Here is an 18029-nt window from a genome sequence, read left to right on the forward strand (position 1 = left end):
CGACCCAGCCTGAGCAAATCCTCCCGTCACTCATGGGGCTCAGACAGCTGATTCTAGAATGTTCTGCACTATGAAAGGCCCAAAAGAGATCTAGAAGCACTAGGAGATTTGGTCCCCACTCTAGAAGAACCTACAAATCAGAACTGGAGTTAGGGAGAGGCAGACAACAAGGCCAACCTTGTGGAGGATATTCAGGGCTGTGGAAGTCCCAGCAGAGGGGCAGGAATTGCAGGGGAAAGTGCCTGGCTCCCTCCGCCTCACCTCAAGGTCAGAACACCCCCCTCAGGCTACTGCACCCTAGGAATGGGGGGGATTGCCCATAAACAATCTCCTCCAGATCCCGCTGCACCTCACCTCTGATTTGCCTTGTCTTTTCTCTGGCCTGCCCTCTGGTTCTAGTGCTAAGGATGACAGATGGGCCATGGCAATGTTGGGAGGCCTGCATCTGGGCCTGTGTAGGATGGCCCTTCAAAGTGCAGGTCCTTCTCCTTACCCAGGAGCCAGGGCCATGCTCAGCCTTTTTTTTTTTTTTTGGTTTATTTTTATTTTTTTTAATTGAATCATAACTATTGATTATACATATTTTTGGGATTCAGTGTTGACATATGTTGATCAAATCAATATTACTAGCATATATAGTTACAAATTGTACTATTCTTTATGTCCCTTGTCCAGTCTCTCCCCATCCCCCAATCCCTCCTCCCCACCACCACTGATAACCCTAGATTTCTTCTCTCCTTCTGAAAGAGTAATGGTTACTCTGTTGATTTGTTGCCGAGATGATCTGTCTAATGCTGAGAGGTGTGTTCAGGTCCCCCAATATTATCATAGAGCAGATGCTTCTTCTGTCACTCTGGAATGGGCTTTGTGGAAAGAGACGTCCTCTTCTTTTCTTTAGTCTCTGCTGGTGACTCTCCTTGTGTCAATTCACTCCAGTGACTGGCAGACGGTACGTGTGGTGGTTGTGACATCTAGCCACTTTTGTGGCAGCTGTGGTTAATGTGGTGGCTGTGGTGGACCACCGACATGGAGGTGATGTTTTTGGCACTGGCAGTGTGCCTGTTTGTGGGTGGGAGGTCTGGTCTGCAGCTCCATGTCCCAGTCCTTAGGTGGGGCTCCAAGGCACTGGTGGTGTGCCTGGTTGTGGGGGGGATCCAGTCCCCCTTGCTTATTTGTAAAATGGGGGAACTTCCTTTGGGGGGCAGTACTTGAGCTCTGTGGTTGAGCTAAATTGCTGCTTTGCTGCTGATTCCCTAGGGAAGGCTTTTTGTGCAGCTCAGGTTTTAATGGTTGACTTTATAGGTAATCCCAGCTCTCGAGAGATCCAGTGCACTTGGGTTGTGTAAGAAATTCTGGTCTGGGCCTGAGTCTTTTCATCAAACTGCACCCCATGTAATTCTATACTCCTGACCAGTCTCCTCTGAGTGGTCCTTCACTGATTGGGGTGCAGATCAGCTGTCCTTGCTGTGCCCTAGTGTTCTCTTGGTGGGCCCATCTCGCTCACTGCCCATGCTGCAAACACTTCCCATGGGACAGGCCATGCCCTGGTCCCTTGCAATGACTCACCAGCCTCTGAGTGGCTCCTTTTTTCAGTTGTTGTGGCTCCTTGCTCCTATGTGGGTCCCCAGGAACCCTGTTAGTGGTCTTGCTGGCCTGGGGGCCGAGGCCCTCTTCTCTCCTGCTACCTCCAAACAACTTCATCCAAAGGGCACAGCTGTGGCTTTTGCCAGCTCCTGCTCCATGCACTCAGCAGCTCCAGCCTTAAAGCAGCTGGGGCTCCAAACAGTAAGGGTAGTTTTCTTTCTCTCATGGCTTTTCCCACCTTCACAAACTCCGTAGGTCTCTCCTCCTCTTCCCCTGAGCTCTAGCGGCCCCAGCTTGGCTGTTGTTGCTTTTTTATAGTTGCAAATTGGTTGATTTGTGGGAGAGAGTGGTGCTGGGGACTGTCTATTCCACCATCTTGACTGGAATCCATTTCAGCTCTTTTTAAAGTGGTTGATTCATATTTTTTCTTATTTTGTGGCATGTGTAGTATAATAGTGTCATGCTCATGTGTTTTTTTTCCCCAAGTGTCTTTTATATGAGTCCATTTCACATACAGTTCTTCAAAGTGTTTAATGAGTGACTTGGATCAGAGAGACAACTGGAAGATACTCCCAGGAGGATGATGAACTGGGGAGGCTCTAGACAAGGTGCTATGTGAGGAATGGTCAAAGGAACTGGGACTGTCTGGCCTGCAGAAGAGTTTTCAGTAGATTTCTACAAAGTATCATAAGAAAGCCTGCACAGATTTATCTTGTGTGATTTGGGGACAAAAGTTAGAATCAATGGTCCAAAGTTCCATGGAGGCAGATGGCAGCTTCATATAAGGAACTTTCTATGAATAACAGACTCCCCAGAATGGAATGGAATGTGGTGATGGAGGTAGTGAGTTCCCCACAATTGGAGGCATCCGCCTGAAGCTGGATGTTGCAGAGAAGATTCCAATATCAGGAGTCAGCACACGTGACCTCCACGGTTCTTTCCAACTGCAATGTCCTTCAGTCATGGAGACTGAAATGCAAATGAGCACAAGGCCCATGTCCATGGGGGCGTCCGAAGTCCACCTGTACCCCTTCCCCCAGTCCCTGGAGCCGGATGGGGTCTGCAGGCTCCTCCGCAGGAACAAAAGGCAGCAGGCCATGGCTTGTGCTGGCCATGCCAACCTCTCTATATATGTAGCCCCTGCACACAAGGGCTTCCTACTCATGCATACGGAGCTGGCTCTGTCCCCTCTAACATGCGGCTCCAAACAGAGTCACTGAGGCCGACTGTGCCCTGGGAGCTCATTGGTCTCCTGAGAAGTGCCCGTCTCCCTGAGGAGGTCCAGGCAGAGGAGCTATGAGGCACAGTGGAAAGAAATAATGGACTTCACTTGAATCTTGGCCTTGACTTGAATCTTGGCTCCAGCCCCCTCTAGCCCTAAGTGTGCCTCCACTTCCTTATTTCTAAAATGGAGAGCCTACTGTCTACCTCAGAGTCTTGATATAAGACTCTGAGGAGACCTTGGAAAGCCTAGAAGGGGAAATTGAGGCTCAGCTACCCTGGTCACCCAGCCAATTTGAGGCAGAGCCTGGACTTCACCCCAGTGAGTGTCCTTGCCAGCACTCCAGGCTGCTTCCCAGACCTCAGAGAACAGCCGTGTTCTGGGTCCTCGGGTGTCTTGCTGTTCCTTGTCCTGCAGTCCCTCTGATACCCATGTGGCCTGCTGCCACCTTGCTTTGGCTTTGCCCACTTTGGGTTTCTGAAGCAAGGGCCCACTGGTGGCTCTCTGCAGGGTGTTCATCCCTAGAGGTCACTCTATGACCATGTGTGTAGTCAGAGGGCAGAAATGAGGCTGCTCAAATGGGTGCCAGGACCTCAGGTATCTCTTCCTGAGGGGTTCAGGTAACCGAGCCACCCCTTCCCAACGTCTCGGGGCCTGAGAGGAGACGGAGCTGTTCCCTTTCGATAAGGCCTTGCGTGGGTGCAGGTGGGAGGGTTTGTGTGGTCCCGGGGCAGCCTGCCCAGCCCTGGAGTTCTGCTTAACACTTCTGGTTTCCCCTGAGCCAGCTGGAGGGGGGCTGGGTTTGAGGGCAGGAGCTGCACTGTAGGAGGCCCCAGTTTCCACCCAGTAGCTTCTCAGCCTGGTTTGGTGTGACCTGTGTTGGAGCAGGGCTACTCACTTCCCTCCTGGGTTGGTCTCTTTCTTCTCCAGTCACACTGGTGCCCCCTGCACCTGCCAAGCCCTTTCCAGGCACAGGGCCTTTGCACCTCCCTCAGTCTCAGTGTACTGCCCCAGATCTTCACGTGCGCCGTTAGTCAGAACTCAAATGTTACTTCCTCAGAGAGATATTTTCTGACCCCCTAGTCTACATTCGCTACCTCCCAGATCCAGCCTAGTTACTCTTTTTTTTTTTTTTGTCTTTTTCGTGACCGGCACTCAGCCAGTGAGTGCACCAGCCATTCCTATATAGGATCCGAACCCGCGGCGGGAGCGTCACTGCGCTCCCAGCGCCGCACTCTCCCGAGTGCACCACAGGTTCGGCCCCAGCCTAGTTACTCTTTATCTCACAATCCTGGTCATCTCCGCATGGCACCTACCACAACTGTAGTGACCCCTCGGTTGACTTAGTGTCTACTGCTCTAACCTTCTTCCCCCTCAGCCTTGACAAAGCCTTGTGAGCACAGGGACTCTGTCTGTCTTGCTCCGTCTTGTGCTTCCAACTCCTAGAGTCATGCCTGGCATGTAGTAGTTGCTCAATAAATCTCTGTTGGAGGAAGGAACTGAAAAGTCCTAGAAAATAGACTGTTGTCATTGCCCTACTTTATAGATAAGGGAGTCAGTGAGAATAAGAGATTTACAGACTTCAAAGGTAAGAAGTACCTACACCGGGAACTCTATCCCAGGTCCAATCTGTACCTGTCTGTTTTCTGTGCCGTTTCACGACCTGAGGCCAGACACCCTGTGAGTACCTTGGTGTGGGGTCAGCAGGTGGAACCTCACCCCTCCTCACTTCCCATCCTTGAGTGGGGGTGCAAGGTAAAGGCAGAAAAAGGGAAATTAGGTTCAGGGTTGAAGGTCATGGAGTGGCTAAGTGACAGCATAGACCTCTCTCTGAGGATTTGGAAACCGAGAGCCCCTGCATCACTTTTTTCCCAGGAGAAAACAAAAAGCATGTGTGAGGGGCACAATCCTCTTTTAGGATGAAAAGTACAGAAGTGACCACATTTAAATGTCTGTGATCACAACAGATAGCTCTCTGCACCGGCTGAGTGGTGAATGCCCCAGTGTATGCCCAAGGCAGCCCCATTCCAGACCTGGGGCAGCCAGCCCAGCCCTGCCCTGGGCCCCTAGGTGTGAATATGCATTGTGTAACCAGATTGTCCTGCTTTCACTGGGTTACACGACTAGGAGGTAAAAGAGTCCCCTCCCTAACCTCCCACAGCAACCCTACTGGATCCCAGACACACCAATCAACTTCACCTGTGTTCCTCACTGGCCTTGAAGTTGAGTCTTGAACATGCTCTGTCTGCCAGCCTGGGGGAGGTGGGCCGAGTGCTGATGGAGAGACCACTGGAGGCTGGGGCTGATAGAGTCTCCCTTCTCCTGCTGGATGGAGGAGAAAGAAAGGTTTTCTTTCTCGGGCTGCCTGCAGCATCATAGGGCTTGGAGCATGGGGTTGGACCTATGCAGACAAAAAGTAAGACTTCCGCAGTGCACAGGGACCCAGCTCACTAGGGGAGGCTCGGCCTGAGCTGACAAGCACAAAGTTCACAAATCAACCTGTTCTGGCCCTGCCTTGTCCTGAGCCTGATTGGAAAAGCCATGGACTAGGAGCCCAAACACCTAAACTCAGTACTAAACTCAGTCTTTCTCTTTAACTGTGTGGCATTGGGCTATTCACTCAGCTGCTCTGAAAGCTGAGTGAATATAATATGAAAGAGAATATAATATTAATAATTTACATCTATAAATAATTCTGCTGCAGCAAGAATCAATAATGAGCTACTGCGTGTGAATAAACTTAGAAGACTATAAAGTGTTGGAGAAGTGGAGGGTGGGCCGTGGCGTCCGCCTCGTTTTCTGTCTTCTGCTCTGCCTCCTGCAGCCAGAGGGGAAAGTTGCACCAGGCAAGGGATGGCCTTTGGCCATAGTGCTTGTGGCAGACATTCCAGCTGTTCACCCCTGTCCCATTCCTCTCTCTTTCCTGGCATGCAGGAGGATGCTCTTTCTCCACCCCCTTGAAGTTAGACAGGATCCTGCAATTAGTTCTGGCCAATGGGTTATGGGCAGAAGTGCCAAGTGCTACTTTCAAGCGGGATTCTGTATTTGCTGACATGAGACCCTCCCGCTCTCTCCTCACTGGCATGGTGATCACAGAAATATGGTTGCGATGGAGCCCAGGTCCCTATTACTCCGTGAACGGAGCTTCCCTGCCAACCTGCACAGGGCCTGTAGCTAGAGCAAGAAGTGAATCATCATTGTTTCAAGCCACTGAGATTTGGGACTGTTTGTTACGACAGTGTGACCTAGCCTAACCTAACTGATGCAGTGCTCCATCAGTAAAGTTTCTCAACTTTGAAGTTCAGGGACTGACTGCCTCAGAATTCCAGGAAGCAGCCTTATTAAAATGCAGATTCTGAGGCTCCATCCCAGCCACATGGAGTCAGAATGCCCAGGGTGTGACCCCAGGACCTGCAGTTCTAACAGTAGCTGCATCTTCAGAGGTGGCCAGCACAGACCACAGCCTTGGGGGTGATGGGGGGAGCCTCTGCCCCCTGCTCCTCTTCATCGGCTTCCTCTGTGGTACTGGAGCAGGTTTGCCCCATGGTCTAGCCTCGGCTCTTCAGGAGTGGCTGGCTCAGCCCCTGAGAGACCCCTGTCCTCAGTTTACAGTCACAGTGCCCCACCCTCCCCTCCTACCTCCCCTTCCCTTCACCTCTGATGCAGCAAATCCCCTGGGCCCGGGCTGGGGGAAGAGCTCACAGAGTGGTCTCGGAGTGAGAGCCGTGGAAACCCTGTGTGATGGATTGAAGGAGACCAGACCATTCCCAGCTGATGGCTGACGTGCAGCCACGGTGACAGGTGGCGATGTTTGTGCTCTGAACCTGCAATCTCAGCTAATGGGAAAGATTGAGGGGTTCGGAATGAGATGCGTCATGTGCCACAGCCCCACGGGCAGAGATGCTGCTGGCAGAGAATAGCACAGCCTCATGGCTTCCCGAGGGAGGGGCTGCGGGACACGGTCCTGCCCCAGACCTTGGGCAGGTGGGAGGATGCCTCTGGTTTGTTGGGAGTTGAGCTCAACCAGCAGGCTCTAGGCTGCCTGGGACCGTGTCAGGGGGCCAGGCTGAGGAGCTGCGGGGTGGGCAACAGAAGGGACTCCTCATGGGTGCCTGAGTGGCTGCCCTCCCAGCACCTCCCACAAGAGGCTGCGGGCACAGGCCCCCGCTGCTGCGGTGCTCAAATGAGCTGGAGTGGGGAGGCAGGGGCCTCCCACCTTTATTCTTGTCCTACCCCCAGGGGAGCTTCAGGTGTCTTTCCTGAGCCAGGAAATAGTAAAACAATCAGAAGCTCAGAATCGGAGAATCAGCTCATAAACCTCGCATCACTGGTGTTGGTTTTGAAGCCATACTGTCATAGGTTTGAGTTCTAACGCCATCACTTTCTACCTGTGTAATCTTCGACAACCAACTCCACCTCTCTGGGTCTCTGATTCCTCATCTATAAAATCTGAAAAAAACAAAACAAAAAGAAAACACCTCCTGGGAATGTAGTACTAAGGACTGATGCAGACAAGCTGTAAAGCTTCTCAAACATTACTGTGCCCGTGAATAAGCCAGGGATCTTGTTCAAATGCAGATTCTGACTCAGCAGGCCTGGGCAGGGCCTGAGACCCTGCATTTCTAACAAGCTCCCTGGGGATGCCTGTGCTGCTGGCCCACGGACCACACTTTTAGTAACAAAGGCATAGAAGATCGTAGCAGGTGGCTGGTTCATAGTGGGTACTCAAAGAATGTTACCTTTGATTATTATCATTATTAGCATCACCACTGTCAATGCAACATAGGTGAGACTCTCTCCTGACCACACCCTTCTTCAAAACTGTACTATTCAAGGTTACCCTTGAAGCCACCTGGACACAATTATTGGAGGAGCCCATAGTAGGGTTCATCCCAAACCTCCTCCAGGGCTATCTCTGGGCCCTGGGCTCATTGTGAGTGGTCCAGTGGTCAACCTGTCCACTAGGCATCTCTAGAGGCAGCCATTGATCCCATTGACCCAGGGTCCATTGGGCATCATTTGGGCCCTCAATTGGGAAAGCTGGAGTGACAGTGGCATTGCCCAGCCACTTCACCACTCCAGCCAGCACAACTGCCCAAAGGTATGACAGAGGTCATTACAGTCCCGTATCCCCTCATCCCAAAAGAAGACATCTACTCTCCTCTTTCCTTGTGGGAGGGGACCTTAGGGGATCTGGAACAAGCTCCTCCAGCAGCACTAAAAGCAGCATGGCTCAGTGGTTAAAATCTCAGGAACTTGGGCAATTTGCATAATCTTTCAGGGCCTCAGTTTCCTCATCTGCAAAATGGGGCTAACACTGTGCCACCACAGCCTTGTTGTGAGCATAAAATGAGATAATAGTTGTAAAATTCTCACAAGGCGTGCGCCAAATGTACATCATTTTAAAATTATTAGAGTGTCTCCATAATGTGGGGTGCTGGACTCTGCCTCCTCATCACCCACCCACAGAAGCTGGCCCAAGAACCACCCGAGCTGTGACAGCCCTGCTCTGACTTGGAGCTCACATGGTTCACGTGGTTTGCAGCCTAGTTAGTGCTAGTAAGTGCACTGGAAACACGAAGCCAGAGGAGCCAGAGGAGGCCACCTGCTGTGTACAGCCCTTGCTCATGAGGAGGGCAGGCCACTGCTGAGAAACTGTGGGGAGGAGAGGAGGAAGGGGGGAGGGGTTCATGTTGGAAAGGCTCAGATGAAGGCTGACCTGTTTGTAGGCCTGGGGGAGTCTGGGGCAGACCAGGGCGCATGGTGGCTGCAGAAGGGATGGAGAGAGCTGTTGGGGCCTTGTCCTCCAGCTCCTCTTAAAACCCCTTAAGAGGTGTCTTAAAACCCTTTCTGGGGACTCTCCCTGGAGGCCTAACTGTTCCTGGCTTCTGGACTGTCCTGTCCTGGCTTTTGAACCAGCAGACACCCCGCCGGGAAGAGCAGATACAAATGCCAGGCTCGCCCTCCTGCTTCCCTTTTCTCTGGGACCCTGGCCCTTCCCGTCCTTGCTGCTGGGGTAGCTCTCTGCTGCCTGTGAATGGGTGTTGCTTTTTGTTTTCTGTTTTATTTTTTTTGATTGTGGTAAAATACACCTAAATTTTACCACCTGAACCATTTTAAATACAATTTAGTTATGTTAAGTACATTCACACTGTCATGCAGCCAGTCTCCAGATCTTTTCCATCTTGCAAAACAGAAAGTCTGTAAATTTGATTGTTATAGGTACCTCGTATATATGTAGAAACACACAGTATTTGTCTTTTCATGACTGGCTTATTTCACTTAGCACAATGTCCTCAAGGGTCATCCATGTTGCATATTTTCTGTTTTTAAATCCAGTTTTACTAGTTGTTCTCGGAGGCTGTACTGGATTGAATTATGTCCCCCCAGAACTCATCAGAGCTTGAACTGTGTTCCCCAAGTTTTATGTATTAGAAACTTGGCCCCCACTGTGGCTGTTAAGAGGTGGGAAATCCTATTATGGTGAATGAAAGGTGGAGCCTTGACAAGGTGATTAGATTATGGGACCGTGCCATAGTGAATGGATTAAAAATGGTGGTCAGGGGCACGGTTCTGAGGGCTTTAAAAGAAGAGGAGAGTCTGTCTCTTTCTCTCTCTGCTCTCTCTGCTTCCACCATCTTGCAATGTGAGACCCTGAGGTCACTCTCGCGACCACCAGATGGACTTTGGAATTTCCAGCTTCAGAAACTGTATGCAATAAATTTTGTCTTCTTTATAAATCACCCAGTTTTGTGTATTTTGTTGTAAGCAACAGAAATGAACTAATACAGTGTCTGAGCATGAGTGAGTTTTGAGTGTGCCTGAACTTGTGTGTGTCAGTACGTGTGCATGCCTACATGTGTATGTATTGTGTGTGTGTGTGTGCGCGCGCATGAGTATATATGTGTTAACAAATTGACTGCAAAAGTAATTTGGAGATAAAAAGAGGCTTTATTTCCTTGAACAATTAGCAAACTGGGGAGACACAGCCTTTGGTACAAAATGAAAGTGCACTCCACTAGAATGGAGAAAGGGACTGTCTTATATAGCCAAAGAGCCCACCCAGGTTCCCATTCTGGTCCTCCTATGCAAAACAGGGACTTGAACTTGCACAATTCTGATTGGTTTAGCCCATAATGCAAAAGAGAAATTCTGGCTTGCCGAGCTCTGGCCAGTTAACACTTGACGGGTTGCAGTTCGTTGATTAAGTTCTGGTGGCAAAGTAAGGCTTTCTTGCGGTTAGGGGGTGGCACGGACAGGCCTGTGAAAACCTCAGACAGGGGATGTATGTAACCTCTAGTGGGCAAATGGCTACTCAGCTCCTGTAGTGGATTGAATTATGTCCCCCCAAAACTCATTGAAGCTTGAATTGTGTCCCCCAAGTTTTATGTGTTAGAAACTTGGACCCCACTGTGACTCTTAAGAGGGTAGGAGATCCTATTATGGTGATTGAAAGGTGGAGCCTTGAAAAGATGATTGGATTGTAGGACCGTGCAGTAGTGAATGGATTAAAAATGGTGGTCAGGGTTGTAGTTCTGAGGGCTTTAAAAGAAGAAAGAGTAGGGTCTGTCTCTTGCTCTCTTTGCTCTCCCTGCTTCTACCATCTTGCAATGTGAGACCCCTGGGTCACTGTCACAACCACTAGATGGACTTTGGACTTCCTAGCCTCAGAAACGGTAAGCAATAAATTTCATTTTCTTTATAAATCACCCAGTTCAGTGTGCTTTCTTATAAGCAACAAAAATGGATGAATACAACTCCATTCAGGATTTAGATCCAGTGAACCACTCAGGATCTGTCTTGGGGATTGGCTTTTTCAGGGTTCACATGCGTTTGAGTGTGTATCTATGCATATGTGCATGACTTCTCAGAAAGACCCTCACACTTCACCGTGTTCCCCCATGAGCCTTCTTGTTAATTCACTAATTCACTCGCTCATCCATCCCTACATTCTTTCAACAGACTAAATAACTAATCATCAAATGATAAATTAGAATTTTAAATGCCATGGTGCCATGAAAGCATATAATGGGGGCACCTAATTACCCATCATTTTATGATGTCACAAGCCTATGAGGTCTCTTGGGACCTTGTCTTTATGATCTCAACACTGTCAAGTGCACCAGTACTTGGTTCCCGGCACGTCCCCATGCAACACTGCGTGTGCTCTCTGAGCTCTAGGTCATTGCCCTCCACACACACCTGCCTCTATTTTTGCACATAACCCATTTCTTTCCTACCAGTGGCATTGGGCCACCCTGAGGGCATGGCAGCGTGAGGGGCCTGGTTCCTCTTCTGCTTTTTTGCCACATCAGGCATGCATGAATGCCATCAGAGGGTTTCTGTGTCAACTCCAGGCCTGCGTGTGTGTGTATCCCTGGATAGGTGCATATATATACCCTTGAAGGTGTATTCCTGGGTTTGGGGTCTGGGGAATGCTGAGGTTCTTCTGGGGGGAGGTGTGAGCATTCCAGGTCTGTGGATATGCCTCTGAGCTTACCCTGGGCCTGGACCCATTCCCAGCCTGCCCTCAGAAGCCCCCGCTGCGTTGTCCTGCCAGTAATTACAGCAGATAAACTGCTCCAGTTGAGGGCTGCTGTCCCCGGCTGGCTGCCAGCCGTGCGGCCCCAGGCTGCGCCGTGGTAGTCCATTCATTTTAATAAGAGGTACACCCTGTGTTATTAAGAAGAGTGTTTATTACTGTCGCCATGCACTGACAGCAACTTCCATCATCGTTAAACGGCAGATGGGGGGAGGGTAGGGGGGCTGCGACTGTGGCTTTTCAGAGGCACAGGCCCAGCTGGTGAGGCTGGGAAGGAGGGTCTCTCTCACTCTCTTACCCCAGGACTGCGTGGCAATGCCTTTCCCAGCAAGAATGGAGCTGTGTTGAGCCTGACCCTGCTTGGGGTGGAGGTTGGGGCTGGCAAAAGCATGCCAGAGGGGACTCTGCCCAGCATCCACATGCTACCCCAGAGGAAAGGGACTCTGGCTTGGAGCTTGCTTCCCTGGGACTAGGCAGGGGTGGCTTTTGACCCACCTGCCCGACTCCTCCTGGTTTCACCAAGGGAAGGCCAGATTTGACTCTGTCCAGAGTGCTCTGCCCCAAGGATCCTGCAGTGTCAGTTCAATTGAAGGGAGCCCCACACCTACCCCATCCTGCCTTGGGTCCCTCTCATCCCATCACCAGTTGCAGGGTGCCCAGCCCGCCTCTCCCTCCATCCCACAGAGGGGTGTTCCATGATGAAGGCCCTTCAGTCTCACTCACTGCCCTGTGGCCTCATGGAGAACAGGCCTGCAACCCAAAAGGCAGCCCCTTTAGACCCCTTACCCCGCCCCTCCCCTGCCCCGTTGTCATCAGCGAGGTTGGGTGTGGACAAGGGTTGTGAGCGACGGTGCAAAGTGTGGAGGAGCAGAAGAAAGAACAGCAGCACCTGAACCGGCTCGATTCTCAGCGTCTCAGTAGTTTTTTCATGATGCCTCTAGTCTAAAGAATCACCTGAAGTTCTATTTTTTAAAGAGCTAGGTCTAAAGAGCTTAAGTATTCATGTCTTAACAATGAATTAGCCATTTGACAAAATGAATATATCTATAGTTTAAATATTTTAATTTTATTCCTTACTCCGATTACACACCAATGGGATGTGTGAGCCTGTTGGGCACTGCAAAGCTTCTCAAAGATGTGGTTTCACTGACAAGAGGATAGCAATATCTGATATAAAGCTTCGAGCTAGTAGTTCCCGTGGTGTTCAGTGGAGGTCAAGTATTGTTGTGTTTGCCTGAAAAATGTAAAACATCCCATGGTGCCTCTGTGTGTGTGCTGCGGTAGAAAGCCTGGATTCAAATCCCAGTTTATTTGTTTGCTTGTTTACAGATTTGTTTATTTAACACTTCCATAATACTGGCCCTGTGCCAGGCCCTGTTCTGAGAGCTTTACAAGTATTAACTCATTTGATTGCCATAACCACTTTATGAGACAAGTACTATTCTGTGATGATTAATTTTTTTTTTTTTTTTTTTTTTTTTTTTTTTGTGACCGGCTGGACTGCGCTCAGCCAGTGAGCACACCGGCCATTCCTATATAGGATCCGAACCCGCGGCGGAAGCGCTTTTGCGCTCCCAGCGCCGCACTCTCCCGAGTGCACCACGGGGTCGGCCCCTGTGATGATTAATTTTATGTATCAACTTGGCAAGTCTGTGTGGCCCAGTTGTTTGGTCAAGCACCAGTGTAGATGTTGCTGTGAAGGCATTTTTTAGATGGGATTAACGTTTAAATCAGTAGACTTTGACTGAAGCAGATCGCTGTCCATAATGTGGGTGGGCCTCGTCCAATCAGCTGAAGGCCTTAAGACTGAGATTTCCTGAAGAGGAAGAAATTCTCAAGACAGCAACATAAAATCCCTGCCTGAGTTTCCAGCCTGCTGCCCTGCAGAATTTGTTTTGTGTTTTGGCAGCTGACCGGTATGGGGATCCAAACCCTTGACCTTGGTGTTATCAACACCATGCTCTAACTAACTGAGCTAACAGGCCAGCCCCGCTGCAGAATTTGGACTCAAGATCACGACATCAACTCTTACCTGAACTTCCAGCCTCCCTGCCTGCCCTACAAATTTTAGACTTACTAGTCCCCACAATTGCATGAGCCAATTCCTCAAAATCAATTCTATCTCTCTCTCTCTCTCTCTCAGTTCTGTTTCTCTGGAGATCCCTAACCTAATACACATTGTTATCCTCATTTAAGGATAAAGACACTGTTCAACTACTAACAAGCTGCATGGCCTTGGGCAAATCTTTTTCTCTTCGGGCCTCTGTTTTATTATGGCTAGATGAGGGAGTTGGACAAGACCGATTTAAGGTTACTTGCAGCACTAATATCTGGGCTGTGAGGGGGTGAATTGATAGGACTACAATCTTGCCAAGGACACTCCGGTGGCCTTGTGTGTCAGCCACCCCTCAGTTGCTCCTAAGCCCCCTCTTCCCTCACCACCACTTACTATACAGTATAGATTCTCTTGTTCCTAACCTCCCTTGGAGTTAGGGGAAGCCATGTGGACTTCTTCTGTCTAATGATGTATTAGCTAATGATGTAAGCCTACTGGGGGCTTCTGGAAAATATGTTTTGCTTCCCAACAGGAAAAGGTTAGAAAGAAGAATTCACTGGTACTGATCTTTCCTTTTTCTTTGTGCTTCAAAGAATGCCATGCTGACTGGAACTGCAGCAGTCATCTTGTGACATGAGGCCCTAACCAACAGCTTGGGATGGCAGAACAGCAGAAAAAGAGTCCGGGTTCCTGATACATGGTTAAGCTCCCAAAGCAGTCCTAGCACCTGCTGCCTCTGAACTTCTCGGTGTGCAGGCTCTATGAATCCTTATGGCTAAGCCACTATGGTGAGTGTTATGTTACCTGCTTCATCTAATGCTAGGCGCAAATGCTTAGCTTGGTGAGTGATCAGGGAAGGGTCCTGTTGCTTTGGGCCTCAAAGAAACTGAATTGATGCTTCTTGATTGAGTCATAACTTTGACCCCAAGGAGAGAGACACTAATACCATGTTTTCCAAATTTCCAATAGGTAGTGCCACACATTCTTGATCAGTAAGATTGATGCTCCCCTGACAGTTTTACAGCAGTGTGCTTATCAGATAGATGGCTCTGGAGCTCACAGAAAGGAATGTGGGTCACGAGGGGCCAGCATTGCTCATCCCAGCCAAACCCCACATTCCTGTTTTATAAGATTGATGAGGGAAAGCCAGAATATCACACTCTTATTTTCAGAGTGTTTGACAAAACCTACCACAACAGACTTGGGACCTGACACAGAAATGTGGATTGAATAATAACACAGTTTTAGTTCACATCTCTTGATTTGTCAAGTCCTGTTTGTTTAGCAAACACATTCACTTTCATATTACTTACTGTGTGCCAGGCCCTGTCCTAAGAGTGTTAAACGTATTAACTTATTTAATCATCACGACCATCTTATGGGATAGGTGCTATTATTATCCTCATTAAAGACAGTTCATCATTGGATTGATGTGAATGTAGATAGAGTATCTAGTGGAATCCACAGGCTCTGCTCTTAACCCTGCCCTGTTGAACCTTTTTTAAAACCAAGGACTTGGATAGGAAATACATCATGTTTTGATCATAGTTTAGGACTGTGACACTGCCATATGTTAGATGATTCCAATGAGTTGAATGAGGCAGCTGAGACTATCAAGTTGTAATTGAATGGGATTGCATAGAAAGCCACTCACTCTTGTATAAATGCAGAAGGGGAGATGTGTGGCTAACTGCAGTGCATGTGAAGGAAAATGTGGGCGCGAGTTTCCTGCAGCCTTGGCGAGTTAGGACTGCAGTGTGGCTGCGTGCTATCAAAGGGGACCCTTGTTTCTGTAATGAAAGTGATGTGTCCAGCGTGGGGTGGGTAGACCTGGGGCCCACTCTCCACTCTTGATACCACACATGAGGTATTGAGTTCTTCTCTCTGGAGCTATACCCCAGTGATTGGTAAGAAAGAATACCCAATGGGATGGGCCTCAAAACCGTGGTGACTACAGGGCAGTGGTTGTTTTGGCCCAACCTCTATTACCCGTTGTTCTGGAAGTAGTTCCATGATTGTCTTTAGGGGATCCACTCCACCCCTCTTTCCACGTCATACAGGTGTAGTCAACCCCCAGGTGGTGGGTGCATGACCCAGGTCTGGACATTCAGAGACTTGTGCCTTCCTGGCCACAAGAACTGGTTCAGGGGTGGACTCGTGATCTAAGCCAAGCCAAAGAGAGTCCTACCCCAGCTTTTGCCAGAATTACTGGGAAAGAGGCACTCTCTTTCTGCTGCATCTGCTGAGCTGGTGGGGTGTAGGCTGGGTCTACCCAGGCTACCACATTGGGAGTGCCTGCCTGAGAACAGGGTCAACGTGGAAGAAGGCAGAGCTGAGAAATGGGGACACGTTCCTGACAACGTTGTTTGAACCTTTGGTTCTGGATTTTTCCATTTCGTGAGCCAATAAATTATCTTTTGAGTTGGATTTATCCTCCTTGTGTTTCTGACCAGCACAACAACCGAGCCTATTTGGCCTGAGAAAGGAGCTTGAAATTCTTAAAGTGAAGTGACTCTTTTCCATGTGGACCTGAGAGAGGCAGGCGAGCCCATGGTGCTGGTGAGGGGACTTCATAGAAGAGCATGAGAAAGAGCTTTCTGAAGACACAGGTGCCAGCAGGGGCTGGGGCCCCTCATCCACATTGAGGTTATTGTGAAGGTTGTGCATAGGGTAGAGGACTGGACCAAATAGCGCTTGAACACTGACATAGGATGGGTCAACTATATATTTATAGTGGGGGGGCGGGGCAAGGATTCTGTAGATGGTCTGGTGAAAAGAGACAGATCTGGAATCAGAAGCTCTGGGTCCTTGTCTTCTCTTTCACTAGGCAGCAGTACAGACCAAAGCAAGCCAGTTAACCCCTCAGCCCACATTCTCCATCTGCCCAAGTTGGGGTGGTGCTATCTGCTGGGGGTTATTGTAAGGCTCAAATTCAGTGAAAGCAGTAAGGGGTTTGTGAAAGTGAATGAACTGTCTAGATAGAGGTGAGAGGCTGGCAGTAGTGGTGAGGTGGAAATGGGGCCACAAGAAGAGTGGAGGGTCTGAGTGGGACCACCCAGAAGCCAGGCCTGGGCCACAGGGGCTTCCTTGGGGGTCACACTTTTTATGGAGAAGTGGTGGGTCATGTCAGTGACTGGAGCTGGGAGGGAGTGAGATGGCAGATATCTGTGGGGCATGGACTGCAGAAAGCTACCCTGTCTGAAGACCTGCTAATTCTAGTTGGATAAAATCAATGCAGACCAAATAAAAGACACCTGCAGGGCCAAAGTTGGCTCATGGGCCCCAGTTTGCAGCCCCCAGGCTAGACTCAGGGAGTAGATTAAGAAGGACTTGGAAGCCTCCTGGCATCTTATGAACTGGTGTGATTCATCCTGACTCCAGGGTCCACCCATGGAAGGGCAACATGCCTATTCAGGTCAGGGTTGCAGGTCAGCAGATTTCTATTCCTTCTTAGATGCCTTAGTGGGGACAGGTCCCTTCAAGCTAATCAGCAAAGCCTAGGAAGGTCCTGATGAGTCCTGCACACAACCTGTGAAGTCATCCCCATCAGTGCCCTCTGTTTAGGTGGCCTCTCACCATGCAGGAGGCACCACACCAACTCTCTTTAGAAATCCTGGAGAACTCCAGGCCTGGCAATGTTCCTGTCCTGTCCCAGAAGAAGCTCCTGGCTGAGCTCTCAGAAAGCCCCAGGGCTAGGCCAGGGGTTGCTTTGCTTGAGGCCGGTCTTCCCTCCTTCCTCCCCTGCCCTCAGTGATACGATGACCAGCCTAGGAGCCAGCATCCACGGTCCTGCTGCCTACCTGTCCCACTCTCCCCAGGGACATGGGGTGGACATGACATTGGGACTTGCGTGGGGGCTGCCAACTTTGGCAAGGTTGATTTGGACCCACATGTCAGCCTGGGCCACTTCCTCATCACCGTAACTCTGCACCAAATAACAGGACCACGGAGTCTGCTGGCGCAGGCCCGGGGAGCACAGTCCATCACTCTCCTTTATTCACTCGGGAGATTTATGCGGCCCATCTCCCTTCCCTTTGTCCACCTGCGAGGCCCTATAAGTCATGTCCCTGGGCTGACAGGTCACAGGGCCTGTGCTGCTGCTCTGTCAGAGTGAGTGATGCCAGGGGGTGATTAAAAGAGAGGAAGGGTGAGAGGTCAGCAGCAGACAGCATGATGGGAGTTTGGGATGTAATTATCACTCCCGTGACATACTGCTGGGTTGTTCTCTCCCTTCCTGTAATAGATATACACACTTGGGTGCTCGGAGACAGGAGGAGGCTGGTGATGCTAAGAGATGGCAGAAGGACCTGCTGAAAGGGGCTTTGTGTGATGGGCCTCACAGGTGAGCTTAGGGCATCGAGGGATGGAGCTGCATCGGTGCCCACTGGAGAGCAGCAGCCTCCATACGGCAAGATGCTCGCAAGCCCTCAGCACAAAGCCCGGGGCAGAGGAAGCACTTGCTGATCTGAAGGAAACCACTGCCGAAGGCACAGACGGAGCAAACTCGGGAGGTAGCTGGGTAGGCTAGTGGGGTTACACCATCCCCCCAGTGAATCACACCTCCCTGAATTCATTCTCCTGGGTGGTTCCCTCCCACACTGAATCTGGACTCGCCTATGACTTGC

The 18029-nt window shown here is 50.0% G+C and overlaps 1 protein-coding gene across 1 annotated transcript in view; it reads left to right on the forward strand.

Moving 5' to 3' along the window:
• IFT43 (intraflagellar transport 43) overlaps nt 1–14044 on the forward strand; it is a 135394-nt gene extending 121350 nt beyond the window's left edge. Inside the window, exon 10 of the mRNA XM_063091238.1 lies at nt 13998–14044. The gene's annotated coding sequence lies outside the window, so the exon portion shown is untranslated. The remainder of the gene's footprint in view (nt 1–13997) is intronic.
• The last annotated feature ends 3985 nt before the right edge of the window (nt 14045–18029 follow it).

This window comes from Cynocephalus volans, chromosome 3 (assembly GCF_027409185.1).
Source record: "Cynocephalus volans isolate mCynVol1 chromosome 3, mCynVol1.pri, whole genome shotgun sequence".
Classification (NCBI taxonomy): domain Eukaryota; kingdom Metazoa; phylum Chordata; class Mammalia; order Dermoptera; family Cynocephalidae; genus Cynocephalus; species Cynocephalus volans.